Source organism: Protopterus annectens, chromosome 16.part0 (genome assembly GCF_019279795.1).
Source record: "Protopterus annectens isolate FY-2018-M chromosome 16.part0, PAN1.0, whole genome shotgun sequence".
NCBI classification, from domain to species: domain Eukaryota; kingdom Metazoa; phylum Chordata; order Ceratodontiformes; family Protopteridae; genus Protopterus; species Protopterus annectens.
In genome coordinates, this window is record NC_056750.1 from 611,666,314 (window position 1) to 611,687,114 (window position 20,801).

The 20,801-nt window shown below is 40.5% G+C and overlaps 1 protein-coding gene across 1 annotated transcript in view; it reads right to left on the reverse strand.

Moving 5' to 3' along the window:
- SEC16A (SEC16 homolog A, endoplasmic reticulum export factor) overlaps positions 1-20,801 on the reverse strand; it is a gene marked incomplete in the record, with an annotated part of 1,997,470 nt that overhangs the window by 1,836,277 nt on the left and 140,392 nt on the right.

Genomic DNA, 20,801 nt, shown 5'->3' on the forward strand with positions numbered 1-20,801 from the left:
AAGTAACAAATCATATTGAACATCCCCATATATAACAAACAATAATTAGCATAATTAATCAATTTAACAATTAAACCAGATATTCCAAGTAATCTCATAATTTAGACCACAAGGTACCAGAGTATTATATTTCAACATAAAAATAGATTATTTAAAAAACTCCTAACTTAACTAGCACTTTTTCAAGAACTGTCCCTTGTAGCAATTTAAAATCACCATTATGGTGTTCTTTAAAATGAATAGCAATAGAATGTTCAGTTTTTTGCTTCTTAATGTCCCTAACATGTTCCTATAACTTGATCCTAAGCATTCTTTTACTTTCTCCAATACAAAACAGGATGCAGGGACATCTAAAGGCATAAATTGTGCCCTCAGTCATACAAGAAAATGTTCCAGAAAAAATCAAACCTAACATTTATCATTTTATTTATTAATTTATTTTTACATTTCTTAACCGGGTTAGTCTGTCTGGGTTCTTAGAAGCCCTTTTTCAGCAGAGACCCGAGGAGAAAAGCTCCCAAAAAAAAAGTAAGTAAACAAATAGTAAAAACAAAGATAAACACAGATCACATTTTAAGTATACATACTTCTGAAGTAATTACATAACATGCAATAAAGGAATATATAGAATGGACAGAAATACAACACAAATATGGAAATTTACATGTAGCATGGCAAGAAACTAAGCAGAAATATGGTAAGACTAAGGTCAATACATTACTAAACCAAGATACTAGACATGAAGTAAGTAAATATACAGACAAAGTTGTGTGAACTTTAGAAGTTAATAAATAAGGAACAGTAATAAGGGATTATGGAAACTGAGTGTAACATGAGCTAACTAGTATGGAATATGACGGAAAAAAATGTAAAAAATTTAAAACCAGATACAATATGTTTACAATTATTACAAGGAATAGTGCCCAATAACTTGGGATAAATAATATCTATACTAGAAGACACAAAATAAGCCCGAACAAGCACATAAATTTTGCCCTCGTCTATAAGAAATAAAAGGCACATTAAAAAGTATTTTTAGACAATTCACCATCATTAATAAAAAAATTTCTAATAATTTCAAAATTTCTACTACTTTTCACTTCGCATTATAAACCATAACAAAATAAATTCTCTTGTCCATGAATGTTCTTTTTAACTATACCAAAATTATTATTCTTATTCAAATTATCCAAGCCCACAATCTTATGTGCAGCCTTCTTAATAGAAATCAAAATCATACAGCCTATTTAAAAACATTATTGATGTTCACAAAATTTCATCATAAAGATCTGCATAATTACTGCAAATCCTATGTAATCGTAATAACTCTCCACAGGATAAAGAAATAAAACGAAATTATATCTTAACAAAAGATATATTTATTATTGGAAGACCTTTTGATCAATGACCAGATAACCATTTCCAAGCATAGGTTTCTTCATGTTTCCAAACTAAGAACATCCACTATCTTTGGAATACTGGAGATAAATAAAAGTTTGAATGATCCTCCAACCTAGACCCATAGTCGAAGCAAAAGCTTCGAAGACAATTCCAACTGCAAATATACACAGACTTTGAAACTAAGAATGTACTGCATGGGTATTCTTTTTTACTTAGAGACTCCTTGGACTTTTTATCAAAGGTCTCCGAGATTTGCAGCTATGAGCTTGTGTGTGTAACAATTGATATACAAGACCTTTTTTCTGTTACTCCCCACAAGATCAGGTTAGAATGGTTTTATGTTTATTTGTGTCAGAAAGTACAGTTTTGTACCTACCATAAATGTAGATGTTCAAGTGTAATGACTGCAGCAGTGTATACACTCAGGTTATCCTGCCGTCAGGCGGTTCCCCAATCGGCCTGAGTTCCAAAGTCTTGATCCGGCGTCTGTTGCTGTCGCCTCCTCCCCTGATGTCAGTGCGGCAGGGGTATACAAGATGCAGCCGACGCCATTTTCTCCAGTCTTTCTTGCCGCGTGGTGCCTGAAGCAAAAGCAGTTCGCAAGTGCTGGTCGGCCGTCTCCTGAGATTTTCATTCCGAATCCACAACCGAAGTCTTCTACAAAGCTAAGTACCCCGTTGGGGAAACTTTTTCTTGCCTCAGACCGATGTCAGTAAAAGTTAATAACTGTATCTCTTGTGGGAAGCAAATACCTCATAGGGATTTCCATGCTTATTGTATCCCATGCCTAGGCCCAGACCACGACGTAATTGGTTGTCGGTTTTGTGCTAGGTTTAACAAGCTCACTATTAAACGTCGGTTTGATTTTGCCCGACATTATTTTGGTAGAAAATTCAATTATACCATGCCGCCGGAACTTCCGACGACCGGAATACATAAAAAGCGCAAAGACAAGGATAGGCATCAGAGGCCCAAAACTGACAACGAAGCCTCTTCTAGGCCAGTCGCCGGTTCTCTGGTTTTCAGCGAGGTGCCTTCACTGCCCCTGATGACCACTTCTGTAGTACCACAGGCCGCCTCTGACTCCCACGTGGAGATGGCTGGGCCTTCGGACACACAAGTCATTCAGTCTACCGAAACTAACCCCTCAGAGGGATCCACAGTAGCTGAGCTGCCCGCAGCTTCAGAGGGTGTTTTCAGACCTACTCAGTTAAGCATTAAACCCTCTGCTAAGTCTAAACCAGCTTTAAAATCAAAGAAACAAATACAGCATTCTCCAGCACAGGCCTCCATGCCTAAGAAACAAATGCTCAAAATGGCCGAAGACCTAATCACTCTGATCAGGGGGTCCCCCATCCCCCTCCTGATAAAAGGCGTAGACAGGATGCAGACTATGACTCATCCGACCATGTGTCCATCTCTTCAGATTCATCCTCAGACCTAGGATACTCTTTATCCCCTTATGAGGATTCTGATGGTGAGGAGTCAATTTCATCAGCCTCTCCGCCTGAGGACTACTCCTTTGGGGAAACCTTGCATACCATGAGGGAGCATTTCCATTGGGAAGGCCAGGATTACTTAGAATCCAAGAAAAGGCTCAGAGACTTCCTTTTATTACCTCAACACAGACCCCTTGCTATTCTGCCAGTGTTAGATATTGTGGATGATGTGTATACTGAATCCAGCTTAAATCCTGATTCCTTACCTCCAGCCCCAATTAAACCTGACAGATACTACAGAGTCCCTGACACTCACAAATTTCTGTAAAAAGCCCTGTTGCTGACCCTGAAACTATTTCTCAGGGACTCAAAGGGGTTAAGGCCTCATCAGCCAAGAATCCAGTTCCCTCTGACAGATTCCAGAGCATTAGACAGATGGGGAAAGAAAGTATATACGTCTGCAACTTTAGCAATGAGAGCCTTAAATGGCCAGTTTCACATGCTAAAATATCAGCAATTTTTACTGTCTCAGTTAAAACAAAAAATGCTTCCAGATTCAGATCCTCCTACTTAGAAAGCAGGATTTATTGCATGCAGCTGAACAGGTGGGAAAACATACTTTGCAATGTGGTTTTGATTCTTTAGAGGCCTCCTGTAGAGCAGCAGTTACAGGCTCTGTCATTAGAAGACATGCTTGGTTAAAAAAAATACATTACCACATCATGTTAAACCAAAATTATTGGATGCACTTCTGCAGCAGGATCTGCCTGATGGCAGGATAACCTAAGTGTAAAGACTGCAGCAGTGTAACACGATGAACATCTCCAACTTAGACCACAACAAGATTCTTACCTTGGGGTCTCTTACGGAGGCAGTTCCTGAAAACAATTTCATTATTTTTGAGCATCAACTATTTATAAACAGAAAAAGGGGGTAGCAATGGGGGCAGTTTGTGCCCCCATTTTTGCCAACATCGTCCTAGTTTATCGGGAGGCAAACTTTATATTCAGCTCCGAATTTATGAATTGTTATTCCCACTATGGACGGTTCTTGCATGATATCAATTTTCTGGATGGACAGTCAAGCCAAACTGGTGCAGTTCTTTGAATACATACATACAACTGACTTTTTAAAATTTACCACAACCTCTAAGATGGACTGGATTAACTACCGGGATATTACTATTTCCTAGAACAAAACAGAAAAACTGCGATTTTTGGAAAACCTACTTACTCTAACTTATTGCTACATTTAAATAACTGGAATCCAATTCAACAGACGGGGTGCAGGGAAGTAAATATTGTGGGAAGAAATAGCCAGGGAATTGTTATGGTAGGCTTGTATAGGCCCTAGGGCCGATAGCCTAGTACCAACCTATGAACAAAAGAAATCCTTGGTCAAAGGACAATGTGTCCGGTTAGCCCGTATGGTGTCCGATTATGTGAAGTTTCATGACAAGTGTAGGATATTAAAAGCAATGCTAGACAGAAGAGGTTATCCAGAACATTTTCTTAAAGATATTTTTATGGAGGTAAAAGTAAAAAGAACTGCTGGGCACTTTATTCCACTTCTAAGTGCAGGGAAAGGTGAGACACTAGTACAAACTATGATGAACAAAGATACTGAAAGTAACCAGTTTTGTAAAGCACTTATTTTAACTTACAATAACAATTTTTGTTAATTTGAACTACAATTAAAAAGAAATGGAGTATTTTCAGGACAGACAGCGCCTACATCAAAATTGTGGGGAAAGTACCACGTATTGTGTACAATAAGGATGCTTGTTTTAAATCACTACTTGAAAGAGAAAAACATCTTCACCAGGATGGTAGAATGAATAAATATGGTCAGTGCCCACAATGTAGACATATTTTGGAAGCAAACAGTCTCCACTTCAGTAATTTAGGGGTGATAAAACTTTAAGAAATATCACTGTGGCACCAAGGGAGTGGTATGTTTAGCTAAGTGCCAGGATTGGTTTGTTTTTATATAGGGAAAACTAGCTGACTACTTTTACATGGAGACAAGCTGTCTGCAGGTGCAAGGAATTAATCTTGAGAGTTTTGTGTACTCTTTGAGGTGGGAAATGCAATCTATAAAAAGGTACAATGGCAACCAGTCCACGGAAAGGTTAAAATTATGGAACATGAATAAGAGACTGCAGTTGCCATACAGCCTGGATACTTGAGTACATTTAATAATAGAGTGAACAATGTAGTTTTTATTTAAAGATAGCCAATGCACGTTTTCTTAGGACTAAATTTTTTTTCCTGAAATCATACAAATTGTTTTTCACATATGGGAGGACGTCACAGCAAATAAAGGAACAGACATCAATCAGTGTAAGTGAGAACACAGGCTGTAACATGCACTTTAGCATAGATAACCTTAAATTTAGGTTAGGCAATACTTGTTGGTACAGTTGTTCATTTGGGGCAAATGTTCCTATCTAGAGGGTTAAACTTCATTTTTTTGAAGATCACAGCTTTGTGCAGTTGCTCCAAGTTAAAAGGGGATGGGGACGTTTTTTCATTAAAACAAAACAAAAAAAAACATCTTGACAAATGTGTGGTAATCAAAGGAAACAAATGGGTAGGGAGGGTGAAGTGAAACTGAGGAAGGAAAGAAGAAGACAGCGCAGATCATTTCATATCTGATTTTGTCTCTTCCATCTCTTCCTCAGCTGTTATGGACTCTGTCCCATCCATTTTCAACCTTGGGAGGTCTCATGAAAGGATATTCTGGAGGACAGCCGAAAGAAAAGAAGTACTAGATCTTGACTGTAAATTCAACTTGTAATAAGACATGAAGATATGCACATTAGACCAACAGCACAGGTGTCAAGTGACACTCTAGAGAAGGCAACTGAGGTAGTCATTGATCTAGCAGATCGAGCCTTAGTTGGCTTAGATAAGAATAACCCCTTCTCTTTATAGACATGCAAAATGCAATCAGATGACCAGAAAGGAAGAGTTACTTTTGACACCCCCTTTCCCAATCTGGCTGTAGAAAAGGAAACTACTGTTCAGTCATTTTAACTTTTAGTATGTTGCAAATAAAAACAAAGTTACACATCCAACAGGTGTAACATGTATTCTCCTTTGTTGGCAAATGACACCCTAGGATGTGAAACCATACCTGTCGAGGCCAAAATGGAGCAAAGAAGATCACATCAGCTTTCCTCCACAGTGCTTTCTGCAGAAACTCTGGGGTATAAGGAATTGGGAGGATAGCCATAAAGGAGACCACGAGTCCAAGTGTGGGTCAGATCCCTTAGGGACTCCCCCCTTCTGGACGATTACAACAAAGCACCTTCTGCACTTTCTGTTGGTGGGAAAATAAAGACTGGAGCACAGATGGCCCCAGCAGCTAAAACCCTGATCCACCACAGTCAGGTTCAAGGACCACTTATGAGAGAAGAGGATATACCTGCTCAACTTGTCTGCAAGAGCACTGGATTTCCCTGGCATTTAAACTAATATCAGAAAGCAGTGAAAAGACACCACCCATTGCCAAGCCCTCATGGCCTTTCAACACAATAGGTAAGAAGGTGTTCCTCGCATTTTGTTAATGTATCAAACTACTGACATATTGTCAGTCTGTATGGAGATCACACCCCTGGGAAGGGAGTGCTGGAATGCTTGCAACTCTAGGAAAAATTTCCTCATCTCCAGGATACTGATGTGAAGATGGGCTTCTGAAGGAAAACAAGTGCCTTGGACAGTCTTCCCCAAGAAATGCTCCCTCCACCCTAGTTGGGAACCATGAGTGGTCACTGTAGCCTGGGAAGGAAGAAAGAACAAAAGGTTAACCACAAGTACGGCTATCAAAGATCTTATCCAATATTTAATGAGATATTTAATGAGTTTTGCAAATTTTTGACAAACACTGGAAACTTCATTGGCTGATGCCAAACTGACCACTGTACTGACACAGTCCACTGTAGTATCCTCCTATGACATCTGGCAAGGGAGACTAAGGTTATGGCGACTGTCATCAAGCCTAGAAGACGGATTCACCTTTCTGGTGGCTTCTGATGGGAAAATACTGCTACCTTCTGTTATTTAAGAGTGGCAGTCCTTGATTCTGGTAGCTGGCTATTTGTAATTTTGTATCAAAGTATGCACCAATAAACTCTATGGCTTTAATAGGCTGTAGTTTGAACTTGGTCTGTGTACATGCAGTTTGAACTTGGCCTGTGTTCACAGTTATTCCCCAATTGAGCGCAAAGGTGGAACAAGGGCCCCCTGGCTCAGACATCCAAGATGGCTGCACAAGGAGTAACAGCTTAATTTCAGCTCCCCCAGTGTGAAAAAAGAAACTCAGAAGAGAGACCCAGTGAACTTTTGGGTAAGATTCAGTAACAGACTAGTAAGTGTACTGCCTGAATACCAGCAAAAAAGAAATTCAGAGAACCTGAAAGAAAATCGATCACAAAAGGAAAAAACACTGACTAGGAAAAATTCTGCAGCTGTTCAGCAAAAAGCAGTGCAAGCTCCAGCTTTGGTGCAACAAGACTTCCAGAAGAGGTTAAATGTAGTCACGGCCAATAAAAATAAATGAAACATAGATGGAGTAGATCAACTCACATAACAAAGGGCTGGAAAAATGGAAGAATCTTTGAAGTAGTTGAGCCAGTACCAAAAGCTTCGAGGAACACAGATTCTTCCTGAGAATGGGCTTCAAAAGACCAACCACCTTTCTGTCTCAATAATTAGAGAATTTCTCCTAAGAGAACATCCTCAAGGGGTGATCCGGGGAATCCCTCACCTACATAGAAATCCGTATCTTCTGAAAACGACTCTTATGGTCAGTTAACGTGCCTCCTCTTGCTTTTTGAGGAGTTTCTACAGGAGAAAGTTTTGGGAAAGCCTTGGAAGTCTACAGCGGAGTTGTGAACAATGACTGTCTCAAAGCTTTTGCATACTGGCTGCCCTGACATGACACAGCAAGTACTATCAGGACCTCGGGCCAACATGTTCTGGAGGAAGTGGAGCCAAGAGCGGCAAGGATGTCCCTACTCCTGACCTGGAGAGAGCTCTCTACAGCCTCAAAAGCAGATGCTAAAGGAGACCCCAATACTGCCCCAGTAAGAACCAAAGCTCCTGAGCTGGGATGGCCAAGAGTATCTCCCAGACCCTGCCTCGAGACTGAAGTCCGACCAGTGCTCTGAGGGGAAGAGACAGCTCCAATAATCTTGGGGTTGAGCCCTTGCCCACAAATTCAGTGCCAAAGACTTGGCTCCAAGACCCATTTGGGCTTGACAAGATGAAGGTGGCTGAATCACAGAAGAAACCCACAACTTTGGAGCTGACCAAGGCAATCCTGGGTATCACAGCTCAGAGGTCTCCAAATCCGGGGAGGGGGGGGGTCAGAGTTAGAGTAGCAATAGGTATGGAAGATTATCTGAAGCTCATGGCTCTGATGGGAGACTGAACAGGGAGAACTTCTAACTAAAATCAAGAGACCCAAGGAATTTCCTCATTATTCTGTCCACATCAGCTTTCTGACAAACTTCTGGTAGACCTGAAGGATGAAAAGGAGGAAGGGGGTCTTGAAGCACGGTATCTCCTGTAAGAAGGGGAATGCAGCCTGAAGCAACCAGCTCTGGGAAGATCTTGGTTTCCTACTGATGGAGTCCTGGAAGAGGCAGAAGACTGATCCAATGCAGTAGACACCTTAGCTGCCAGAGTCGATGTGGGACGCGAAGGAGGAGAGCAGTCACAGGATAGTTTCCTATATTTTTTAGCCTTGTCTTTATCCCTTGTTCCATTTGTGCTTGCCAGAAGGCTTCTTTCTGGATGGGGACTTTCCAGAGGCAGACAAAGCAGGTGAAGGAATGACACCTTTAAGGACCCACCTGTTCCAACCTGGACCACTGTCCTATATCAGAAGGAAGTGTAGCTGTCACAATCCTCATGTAAATGGCTAGCCCCCAAACAACAGAAGCACTTACTATACGAGTCATTATATAGCATCTTATGGCTACAACAGATGCACTTCTTAAAACCTATTAGTTTATCTGCCATGGTCAAGAGAAAAAAAAAACACCACAACAGCAACAACCACCACATAGCAAATAACTCAAAAGTACTAAAACTACAGAGAGAGGAGAAGAAAACTAAGAAAGGATACAAACTATGGTAATGCAGAATACCATATGGAACATGGGATAACAAATAGCAGAATGCCAACAATGGTAAGGTGAGCTACCGGGCAAAACTGGTAGGAGTAAAATACAGGCCAAGTGGCTGAGGAGGAGGACAGTAACCACTGCAATTAACCAACTAAAAATAAAAAGTTATGAACAGGGTGAGATATTAGACAAAACCAAAAAAGAAGATTGTAAAACTTGGTCAACTATGGTACTATCATCTCTACCATGAGACACGAATTCCACACCCAAACGCAAAAGCAGCAAATGAGAACTGAGGCACAGGCGGGGATTGCAAAGGATTGTGGGTAATATGGTCCACAGTTCAGGCTCCTCCCAAGTCTGAAAAATAGCCTAAGGCAGACCAGAGAATGGATCTGAAACCCAGTGTATGTAAAGACAACACCAAATGCATACTTGAAAAATGCAGTCCCCATAGGTTAACATAGAGATGGAAATGATGTTCAGCATGGAGTACTTTATTGGTTATATCAAATCCTTTTGATAGCACCACATCTGTCAGTTGAACTGGCACTGGAAAACAATACTATGGATGTAGCAACTGCTCTGGTAAAATATGCTTTCGGAGATCACTGCAGAAATTTTGTCGCCTTTAGTGCAACAAAAACAAATGCATTTACAAAGTCCACAAATGAAAGGTCCTGCTCAGAAACCTTCTTATCATTTCATAATTCTGCAGAAGACACACACACAAACAACTAGAAAAGGTTTCCCCAACAGTTTTACTTTTATAGTAAAAAACACAAACTACCATGATTCTCCAAGTTTCAGGCTCACATAAAATAAACAAGCAAACAATTCCAAGTACACAAGTGAACCCCAAAACAGCAGACTGCTCCAGTTCTTCAAATCTCTTTATTCACAGAGGTATGAGAGCTTTCGCAGGTTGTACTGCTTCATCAGATACAAACAAGAATAAAATAGACTGCATTAAATACTCTAATAAACAAATCACATGACGCATTTCACTTAACTCTAAGAGACACAGTCCTAACAATACATAGCATTATGCACACCAACTAAAAAACATAAAATAAATAAAAACAATATGTCTAATAAGAGTATGAATTCCTTTTAAAACAGTAGCTACACAAATACTCTATACTGCTGCTTCACCTGTGTAGGTGCCTACTCTTTAGTTTAGGTTTAATGGGCACCCTGTCATTCAACCCATGCCCATAGTCGCTTCTGAGCCTGATTATCCATTTGGTTTCCAGTTGTTCAGTAGTATTTCTAATATCACCACATCTGGCACTCTCAAACACTCTACCAATAGCTAAAAATAAAAATGTGTGTGTCAAATCAGTCTCCAAGACATGTCTAGAAAGGGCACTATTTTGGCTGCCCTTGCTAATATGATAAGCATGTTCTTTTATGTGATCCCGCAGGGGTCTGTTTTCCCAACATAAAATTTAGCACACACTGTGCAAGAAGCTGAATAAATGTGTTCTGAACTACAGGTTGCATATATATTAAATGTATATTCTTTCTTTTGATCAGGATGTCAAATCATGTCGGTAGTATTTATATACAGATTGGGACCTTGCAAAACATCATTTATGATTTGTACTCAGCAGATCTTATTGGCAATAAAATAGATGTCTTATTTGAGAATAGGTCTGCCTATGATAAAAGACTCTCAGCCGTAAAAGCTAGAAAGTTTCATAGAGATAAACTTGATTTTGAGAATGGGAATGTCTTTTCTTGCTCTAGGGAAAGACCTTTGAATAATCCCGCTATGCAACGTTCAAAAAGAAGTAGGCGGTTCTGACTGCTCGTGCAGTTGAACCTGTACGTACTTATGTTCAGCAGATGCTACAGACTCAAACTGCTGTACTGAATACATCATGCCTATCATCTGAGCCAATGAGGGGTAAGACTTCCATTAATGACCAAGACGCCACTGTATCGACTAACTCTGTCAGTCTCACTAAAGTACAGTTTTGTACCTACCATAAATGTAGATGTTCGAGTGCTAATACAGCTGCAGTCATAACAGATGGGTGGTTCTGCCGACAGGCGGGTCCTCGGTCAGCCGAATTCCAAAGTCTAGGTCCGGCGTCGGTTGTCGTCGCTTCTTCCCTGACGTCAGTGCAACAGGGGTATAAAAGAACCAGCCGACGCCATTTTCTTCAGTTTTTCTTGCCCCAGAGGTCAGGTGCCCCCAGAAGGAAGGCAATACATAAATTTGTGTAATAAAGCAATGCCATATAATCAAAATACAGAAGTGCAAGCAAATACACCATAAATGAATACCCTAATCAGGTTGTATGATGAGGTGTTAGCCAATAGGCCTGTCCCAAGAGGGGAAGGAGGGAAGGAAACCTGGACTGCAGCTGTATTAGCACTCGAACATCTACATTTATGGTAGGTACAAAACTGTACTATGTTCATCGTGCATACAGCTGCAGTCATAACACATGGGTAGAATCCCAAAGCTAAGAAAGGGGTGGTAGGTACTAGGTGGAACTAGGAGGAGCCAGGATGCCCTGCAAGACTGCAGTGGCAAAGCCTGCTCTAGATTTGGAGTATAATGGAAGGTGGTAGTGTTTGGAGAAGGTATGCACAGAACTCCAAGTGGCTGCTTCCAAAATATCTTTGGTAGGAACTCCTCTGAGGAAGGCTGCAGAGGTAGCCGTGGCCCTTGTGGAGTGAGATCTGATGCCTGTAGGTACAGTTTTGCCATGAAAAGAATAACAAAAGCGTATGCAGTGGGCTATCCATTTTGAGATTGTCTGTTTGGAAATTGGCTTCCCTTGAGCTCCTATAGCATAGGACACAAAGAGCTGTTCTGATTTTCTGAAAGGCTTTGTTCTGTCCAGATAATAATGCAGTTGTCTGTGGATGTCCAAGGAATGTAGTAATCTCTCCCCTTTGTTTTGAGGATTAGGATAAAAGGTAGGTAAGTGTATAGCCTGATTCAAAGCTACCCTGGATACCACTTTTGGCATAAAGGACGGGTTGGTTCGTAAGGAAACTCTACTTTGTCCTGATGGAAGATGATAAAAGGCTGCACAGCCATGAGGGTTTGTAGTTCCGATACCCTACGAGCTGAGGTAATAGCCAGAAGGAAAGCGGTTTTCCAGGACAAATATTGCAAACCTGTTGAGGCAGCTGGCTCAAAAGGAGGCAAGGTCAGCTTTTCTAGAATGAAATTGACATACCAAGCAGGTATTGGTTGTTTCCTTGGGGGGTTTATATTCTTAGCCCCTCTGAGGAACTGTCTTAAGAGGGGGTGAGAGAATAAAGGTGGATCAGTGTTGTATTCTGCAGAAATGGCTGCGGCATGGATTTTGATGGAGGAGAATGAAAGTCCACTGCTTAGCAGCTCAGCTATATACTGTAATATTTGAGGTAAATTCAGTTTTCCAGGATTCTGGCCCTTTTTCTCATTCCAGGCACAAAACCGTTTCCATTTTGCGGAGAAAGCTTTTCTAGTAGACGGCCTTCTGGCCTCCAAAATGACATCCTGCACCTCCTTGGAGAGTAGGGTCTGTTGTGATGTTAAGAAATTTTCCATGCGGCCAGATTGAGTGTTTTCAGCTGACTGTAAAGAGTTTTGAAGCTGCGCTGAGTCAGAAGAAGAGGCATTAGAGGCAGGGTCCATGGTGGGGAATGCGTCAGGCTCCTCAGGAGTGGGTACCAGTGTTGTCTTGGCCAGTCTGGAGCAATGAGAATCATCTTTGGTCTGTCTGCTCTGGTTTTTAATAGAACTTTGGGCAGCAGAGGAAGAGGTGGGAAGGCATAAACTGTCATTGTTGCCCAACTGAAAGAGAGAGCGTCCACTCTCCAGGCCTTTGGATGAAAAATCCTTGAGCAGAATTTTGTCAATTGGTGATTTTTGTGGGAGGCAAAGAGATCTATGTCTGGCCTTCCCCATGCTTGAATTATCTCTGTAAAAACTTGAGGATGCAACTTCCATTCGTGTGGATCTGTCATATTTCTGCTTAGGTTGTCTGCCAGCGTGTTTTCCTTGCCTGGCAAGTACTGTGCTTGAAGTTCGATTTGTAAGTCCAGAGCCATGTTCCAAAGTGACATGGCCAGCCTGCATAGGGGGTATGAATGGGTTCCTCCCGGTTTTTTTATGTACCACATTACTGTGGTGTTGTCTGTCCTTATCAATAGTTGACCAGGATGCAGAAGGTCTTTGAAAGCTATAATAGCATTTATTACTGCTAGCATTTCCTTTTGATTGATGTGAAGGTGCTTTTCTTTTTGGGACCATTTGCCCTGAATGCACCGATCAGTCATGTGCACCCCCCAGGCGTAGTCCGAGGCGTCTGTTGTGATGACTTGATTTGCTTGAGGCTTGCTGAATGGGAGACCTGTGTTTGTTTGGCATGCTTGAGCCCACCACAGAAATTCCTTATGAAGACATGGAATTAGTGGTATTACTGTTTCCAAACTGTGGCTGTGTTGAGACCATAGGTTTTTCAGGTACCATTGAAGTTTCCTCATATGCAGCTTTGCACATGGGATTAGTAGGATGCAAGATGCCATGAATCCCAGAGCCTGCAGGATTTTCCTTGCAGTCAGCCTGGTGAAATTTGCTAGTGTTCTGAAGTATTGAGTTAGTTGCCCCTGCTTCTCTGGCGTGAGGTAGGCCATCTGGGTGTTTGTGTCCAAGTTGGCACCCAGGAAAATTATTTTCCGAGAGGGTATTGGCCTTGATTTCTTTTTGTTGACTGTGTATCCCAGATAATTCAACAACATTATTACATAAGCCAGAAGTTTCAAAAGTATGTGCTTGCTGTCTGCTTGGATCAGGCAGTCGTCCAAATAGGGGAATTTTTGTATCCCTTGAAGTCTGCAGTAGGCAATTACTGATGCCAGGCATTTCGTGAATACTCTGGGCGCAGTAGATAAGCCAAAGGGCAATGCAGAGAATTGATAATGGGTTGAACCTGCAAGAAATCTGAGGTATCTTCTGCAATTTTGTCTGATTGGGACATGCAGGTATGCCTCCTTGAGGTCCAATGTTACCAGCCAAGACTCCTTGCCCAGCATGGGAAGAAGCTGCTGTAAAGTGAGCATCTTGAATTTTGGTACAGTAAAATGTGTTTAGGATGGATAGGTCCAAAATAGGTCTCCAATCTTTTCCCTTCCTTGGTACCAGGAATAGTCTGGAATAAAAACCTTGACCTTGTTCGTGAGTAGGTACCTCTTGAATAGCTTTCATGTCCATGAGATCTGAAATTTGTCTTTGTGCCTCTGCCCTTTGTGTGGCAGGTTTGGCATGCCTCTCATTTTTGGAAGGGTGTGAAAATGGAATCTGTAGCCTCTGATTATAATGTCCAGGATCCATTTGTCTTTTGTGACAATATGCCAATTTTTTTGAAAATAATGCCAGTTTTCCGCCTAATGGTGCTGCCATTTGAGCCTTGGTTGGCATGCAAAGGGGAAAGTCATTGGGCTTGCTTTCTGAATGGCTTTGAACTATCCTCACCACCACTTTGTGTAGGAGCTTGCCATTGTCTGCCTCTAAACGATCCTTGGGATTGCCCTCTGCCCCTCGGGCGCCTGTATCTACCTCTTTGGGGTCTGTCAAGGCTGGAAAGGACCAATTTTTGGAAGGCCAATTTCTACTGAAACGTGGGGGTTGTACCTGTAGAAAATCTTTCACTGTTTGCATTGATTTAGCCTTTTCCTCCATTTTCTTTAATACCTCCTCAGCATTAGCACCAAATAATACATCCTTTTGTAGAGGGGCATCTAGTAATCTGGTAAGGTTTGTTCCTTGAGCCAGGCATGTCTACGTATGACTGATCCTGTAACAGCAGCTCTACATGAGGCCTCTACAGCATCAAAACCACATTGCAAGGTATGTTTACCCACTTGTTCTGCACTATGCATCAAATCCTGCAACTCCTTCAAGTCTGGTTGTTCAGGTTGTGACATTTTACTTCTCAATTGTGATAACAGAAACTGTTGGTACTTTAGCATATGGAACTGGCAGTTTAATGCCCTCATGGTTAAGGTGGCCGAGGTATATACCTTTTTTCCCCACCTTTCTAAGGATCTGGAATCTCTCTCGGAAGGTAATGGATTTTTAGCAGTGGAGGCCTTAATTCCCTCGGGGCCCTGTGAGATAGTTTCTGGGTCAGCCACATGGCTTTTGTATAGAAATTGGTGTGAGTCAGGAACCCGGTAGTACCTGTCAGGCTTGACTGGGACTGGAGGTAAAGAATCCGGGTTAAGGCAGGCCTCCGAGTACACATCATCTAGTATGTCCAAGACAGGAGGTATAGCCAGAGGCCTGTGCTGAGGTAGCAAGAGAAAATCCCTAAGCCTTTTCTTGGAATCTGAGTACTCTTGGCCTTCCCAGTGGAAGTGTTCCCTTAAGGTATGCAAGGTTTCCCCAAATGAGTAATCCTCTGGGGGGGGGGGGGGGATACAGAGGGAATGGACTCCTCTGCATCAGAATCTTCAAAAGGGGCGTAAGAATGTTCCTGTTGATCAGAGTGCTCTGATATAATGGAGGCCTGATCAGAGGAGGGGGATTCTTCCTCCACTCTGGGTCTTTTGTCCAGGGGGAGTTGAGAACCCCTGATAAGAGTAATTAAATCCTCAGCCATTTTAAGCATCTGTTTTTTAGGCATGGGGCTTGGAGATGGGCCCTGTGTAGCTTGTCTCTTAGAATGCATGGCTGCTTTAGACTTAGTGAAAGCCTTGATGGAAAAAGAAGAGGAAGGCCTGAAGACACCTTGAGAGGAGGCAGACCTGTCTACATTTTGAGATTCACCACCAAGAGTGGCTTCAGTATCTGTAGTTGGGGTGTGGGCCGAGGAGCCTGCGACCTCGGGCACAGAAGACACCGCCAATGAAGTGTCGTGGGTAGTCAGGGGCTGCATAGGTGCCTCACTGAGAACCGGACCACCTGTAGTCGGCTTAGGCGTGGTGTCGGTAGAGGCCGCGGACCTCGTGTGTCGGTCCTTATCTTTGCGCTTTTTAGACAAAACTGGAGTCGGAGTATCCGACGACATAATATAGTTAAATTTTTTGCCAAAATAATGCTGGGCGAACTCCGCCCGACGCTTAATGGTGCGTTTGTTGAATATAGCACAAAAACGACAGACCGAGACGTCGTGGTCTGGGCCTAAATAAGGAATACAGAGGGAATGAAAATCCTTATGCGGTATTTGCTTCCCACATGAAATACAATTATTAACTTTGTCTGACATCGGTCTGAGGCAAGAAAAGTTTCCCCAATGGGGTACTTAGCTTTCAAGAAGACTTCGGTTGCAAAATTTTCATAATTTCAGGAGCTGGCCGACCGGCACTTGCGAACTGCTTCTGCTTCGGGCACCGCGCGGCAAGAAAGACCGAAGAAAATGGCGTCGGCTGGTTCTTTTATACCCCTGTCGCACTGACGTCAGGGAAGAAGCGACGACAACCGACGCCGGACCTAGACTTTGGAATTCGGCCGACCGAGGACCCGCCTGACGGCAGGAGAACCCATCTGTTATGACTGCAGCTGTATGCACGATGAACATCAGTGAGGCATCAGTTAGACCAAAGACAGGCATAACATCCTCTAACAGTCCACCGGAGGCTAGGAATGATGTGGTTGTACCTAGTACTTCGGACACACATTTTTTATTGAGAGACCATTTACCAATACGAGGCAGGTCCAGGAATAGATACACCAATCCCAGTAATCGACGTCCACACAGCAAGGAAGACGTAGTGAGAACCGTGAAGAGACTGAAGCAGGTTTAGTTTATAATACTTCTTCAATACAACTAACTGATATGCAGCTATCTGTCTTGAATAGAGGACTTACATTTGTTCCTGCACAGAAAGCTGCTTTAACAGATGTTTTACAAGACTTAAGGATCAAACAAACACGAATAAAAAACTCCAAATAGCAAAAAACAAGCATGGTAAATGTAGTTGGAAATAATTCCTTTATTCACTTTCACTGAAGCGCTTTTCGTCCAATATATTACTCGAACTTCATCAGATAAAAGGAAAATAAACTGTTACTATTTAAATAGGTAAAGGTGCATCAGCTGACATTCACAATTTAAAGCAACATGCTTCATTTAAAATCCTTCATATTAAAAAACTTTGCATGTTAAAAAAACATCGTATTATTACAACGTTACTGCAATTTAAGCAAAATTTTTTTTCAAACATAAAAATACACGTAATTCACTGCCTTTAACTGAATATTTTAGTTTAAATAAACTAAACATAATACTTGACAGATGAACTGATGGCAGAGACATATTAACGAAACTGACTAATATAGCCAATCCATCCCAAACAACAGCAGCAATTATGGGACTATTTATGAACTCAGAAAATGAGTTACAATATCTACATACAGTTAATAAAGAACTCTAGATTATTACTAATAAATCAAATGAAAGCTTATGGATTATTTAACTATTTATCTACAGAGACTTCTTAATTTCAATATAGGCATAATTGAACACGAGTCATTCAGACCCGGTAAATTATATGCATATAACCGGATCTGCCATAATAATTCCAACCTCTCTAATTCTACCTCTATTGGTCCCCCTCTCATATTTGGAACCAACTGATCCAAAATCCAAAATTTAAATCCATGGAGGCTCCCTTAGATACTACCACAGTCAAAAATACTTCAAGATTTGGGCACAGTTTCATTCTCACATTTCATACTGACTATTATTATTTAAGAAATATTGTATGCAAAAATTGGAATATATTGAAGGAAAGTAAGGAAATATTGAATAAAGTAGGAGAAATACCTAAATTTATTATAAGAAGAGATAGAAACTTCAAAGACTTATTTGAAAGCATAAAAAATAATAATAATAATAACAATCGGAAGGAAATGCAACATTGTGGTTCTTGTTCATATTGTTAGTATATTCTACTTGGAAATTGTCTAAGTATTAATAATTTAGACTTGTCAAGTAAAGATAAATATAACTGCAATTCCAAAATGGTGGTTTACCTAGCTAAGTGTCAGTATTGCCCATGTTTTTACGTGGGCAAGACAACTCGTAGATTGAGAGAAAGAATATATGAACATGTACATATCATAGGTAAACTCAAACAAGAAAATGCATTGGCTAAGCATATTTGGGAACATCCTAGCCATGGATTTAAATTTTGGATCAGTTGGTTCCAAATATGAGAGGGGGACCAATAGAGGTAGAATTAGAGAGATTGGAATTATTATGGCAGATCCGGTTATATGCATATAATTTACCGGGTCTGAATGACACGTGTTCAATTATGCCTATATTGAAATTAAGAAGTCTCTGTAGATAAATAGTTAAATAATCCGTAAGCTTTCATTTGATTTATTAGTAATAATCTAGAGTTCTTTATTAACTGTATGTAGATATTGTAACTCATTTTCTGAGTTCATGAATAGTCCCATAATTGCTGCTGTTGTTTGGGATGGATTGGCTATATTAGTCAGTTTCGTTAATATGTCTCTGCCATCAGTTCGTCTGTCAAGTATTATGTTTAGTTTATTTAAACTAAAATATTCAGTTAAAGGCAGTGAATTACATGTATTTTTATGTTTGAAAACATTTTTTGCTTAAATTGCAACAACGTTGTAATAATACGATGGGTTTTTAACATGCAAAGTTTTTTAATATGAAGGATTTTAAATAAGAGGCATGTTGCTTTAAATTGTGAATGTCAGCTGATACACCTTTGCCTATTTAAATAGTAACAGTTTATTTTCCTTTTATCTGATGAAGTTCGAGTACTGTACTGGACGAAAAGCGCTTCAGTGAAAGTGAATAAAGGAATTATTTCCAACTACGTTTACCACGCTTGTTTTTTGCTATTACAAGACTTAAGGATGTTTGGCAGAACTCTCACACTCAAAACTATTTTTAATAATACTTTGAGCAATTAATGCATTTTTAAGAAACCTAGCACATTTGTTCCCCCAGTAAATCCCACAATTGAGCTATTTGTAGATATAGGTGATAAACAATTAAGACAAAAATTCAATGATAAAAGTAATGACTGTTTTGTTAACATGTCGTACTTAGAAAGACAGGCCTTGTTGGAATTGAAGAATATGAATAGTATTGAAATTAGACCAGCTGACATGGGGGGCAATATTGTAGTGCTTGATAAGAGTGCTTATGTTCTGTGTATGTTTGAATTATTAGAAGATGAAGACACCTATACCTCTATATCATGCGCTACACTTAAAAGCAATTATAGACAAAGTACAGTTTTTGGTTTTTGATCTTTTAATAACTGGATACATATCTGAACCTCTGTTGGAGTATTTTTAAGTAGATGATCCTGTTATTCACATATGACCTCCCCAAGGTGCATAAGAATTTGCATAAGCCTCCTATGAGACCTATTGTATCTGGTAGAGGCTGGCTAACTGAACCGTTGTCCTTACTTGCAGAGAAAAATCTTCATGCCGTATTACAAAAATGTGAGACTGTATTGAAAGATACTAAAAAGATTTTCTTTTCCAGCTCAGTAACCACCTGGATGTTATTTCAGGACCATGTTATTTTGTGACATTGGGCATTGCCTCTGTGATTACAGTCATCCCTAATGACTGGGGGATTGATAATATTAGGGAGATACTATATTCCCATAACATTTCTGCTGACAGAATTAGACTTCTCTGCACTCTTTTAGAGATCATCCTTGAGAACTACGTTTTTGTTTTCAAGGACTCATTATATACAAAAGGTTGGCGTAGCTATGGGCACTGCTTGTGCCAATAGCTACGCCAATATATCACTGGCCAGTTGGGAGACCTAATGTGTTCTCTCTAATGACAGATACAGCACCTCTACTGGATGGTATACGCGGTTTGTGGATGACATTTCTTTTTGGCAAGACACTGAACAATCTTTATTGGAATTTTTACAATATATTAATTATGTGAATGAGTTCCTCATATTTACCTACAAGTATTCTTCCACCTTGATTGAATTCTTAGACGTTGAAATTAGCAGAGATGCTTTACACTCTGTCTACTAGTGTGTTTAGAAAGAGTGTTAGAAGGAATAACATATTACATAACAACAGTATGCATCCCAATCACACTAAACTTAATGTACTTCATGGACAAATTTTTCGCATGATGCGTTTACATAGTGATGATGCTAAATTGACAGTGGCTTTGGCTTCACTGAAGGAAGAATTTATATGTAAAGGTTATAAAAGTGATGTCATTGATGCCCACATATCTGATGCTTGGAAGGACAGGAGGGGCAGGTGTAGACCCTACTTTAATTGTACCTTGAATCGATCATCCACAGAGAGAGTATACGTTGCTGATAATCAGGGTTGCATTAACAGTAGTGTTAACACAAAGGTTAGAATGCCTTTGACTTTTGCAAGTAACATTGGCATGGTATGTGCTGTCATTAGCGTGAATTGGGACATCTTATTAACTGTACCAGAATTAAAAGGAGTGATAGGGAATAAACCTGACTTTACTTTCAGAAATAATAAATCCCTCATACAAAGCTGTGTTACAGACCTTTGAACCCTGTGACCCAGGTTTTGATATAAAGGGTACATATGCCTGTAGAAGGTGTATGGCATGTGTGTGCATACATTTGGGTTCAAGACCGACACCAGTTTTTATGCGGATTGTCATACTAAGAATTTGGTATACTTTTGTTTCTGCACACTATTGTTTTTCATATTAGATAGGATCCTTGAACATCTTAGGGATATTAGAAATGCCAAAAAAAACTAAACTAATGTTTTGGCAATGCATGTGGTTAATGAAGGCCCTAAAGTACAGTTTTGTACCTACCATAAATGTAGATGTTCGAAGC